The sequence below is a fragment of the Octopus bimaculoides genome, chromosome 3 (genome assembly GCF_001194135.2).
Source record: "Octopus bimaculoides isolate UCB-OBI-ISO-001 chromosome 3, ASM119413v2, whole genome shotgun sequence".
NCBI classification, from domain to species: domain Eukaryota; kingdom Metazoa; phylum Mollusca; class Cephalopoda; order Octopoda; family Octopodidae; genus Octopus; species Octopus bimaculoides.
This window is the reverse complement of record NC_068983.1, coordinates 146,834,699-146,835,850: the sequence shown is the minus strand read 5'-3', so window position 1 is coordinate 146,835,850 and position 1,152 is coordinate 146,834,699. Positions and strand designations below refer to the sequence as shown.

Below are 1,152 nucleotides of genomic sequence, written 5' to 3'. Positions count from 1 at the left end.
TGTCAGCTATAGCCTAGTCACCCGTATAGTTAAGCAGGTGATACACGAAGAAGTCATACCCAATAACTGGTGTAGCACACCAGGCTTCAATCTGATTTGGCAGAGTTTTTACAGCTGGATGCCCTTCCTAATGCCAACCACTCCGAGAGTGTAGTAGGTGCTTTTATGTGCCACTGGGATGAAGGCCAGTCAGGCACTACTGGCAACGGCCACACTCAAAATGGTGTACTTTACGTGCCACCTGCACAGGAGCCAGTCTAGCAGCACTGGCAACGACCTTGCTCGAATGTCTTATGGTACAGAGTTTGACCACCTCCTGTACTTACACCTAAGCACCATCATGGTGTCTGATGTGGCTTCTTAAACCAGACAGCGTTCTGAAAAGACAGCCACATAGATTGCGCATCCTATCTGGACCACCAAGAGCTGCAGATAAGTTCTGGTCTTTGTGGATCTTAAGATGTCTTGTGAGGCCTTCGTTGGATATACAAACCTTCTAGCATACACTGCATTCAAAGGTGTGCACAGACATATAGTCAGAATAGTTGGTGGAGGTTCGTTTTCGATGCATTCGCAGATGAGGTTTGAGCCCAGCAAAAGAAAAGCATGGTCTGTCACAGACTGTGCACACAAAAATGGGCCATTGCCATTCACCTTCTCAATCGTAACATTCTTCCTTAGATATCTTTTGAGTCTTACATGCGTCATCCTGGCCTCTTTAAACGCTTTTACTCCACTCCACACTTTTGTTCACCATTTATATACATACATATATATGTATATATACATACATATATATACATATGTATGTATATATACATATGTATGTATATGTATGTATATGTAAATATACATGTATGTAAATGTATATATACATACATATATATATATATAAACGTAAGTCCGGAGAAGTACACACTAAGAAAGAGCAGTCTATATAATGTAAGTATGCAATGAACGTATATTTATAATAAAACACGACGAAACGTAAATAATAAAACAGAACGTATATTTATATATACATTATATACAAACACACACACACACACACACATTGTTATTATTTACGAAACGTAAATAATAAAACAGAACGTATATTTATATATACATTATATACAAACATACACACACACATACATATATATATATATA

At 37.9% G+C, this 1,152-nt stretch overlaps 1 protein-coding gene across 1 annotated transcript in view; it reads right to left on the bottom strand.

Moving 5' to 3' along the window:
• LOC106875506 (BCAS3 microtubule associated cell migration factor) overlaps positions 1 to 1,152 on the bottom strand; it is a gene marked incomplete at its 3' end in the record, with an annotated part of 62,988 nt that overhangs the window by 61,081 nt on the left and 755 nt on the right. The gene's annotated exons all lie outside the window — the stretch shown is intronic.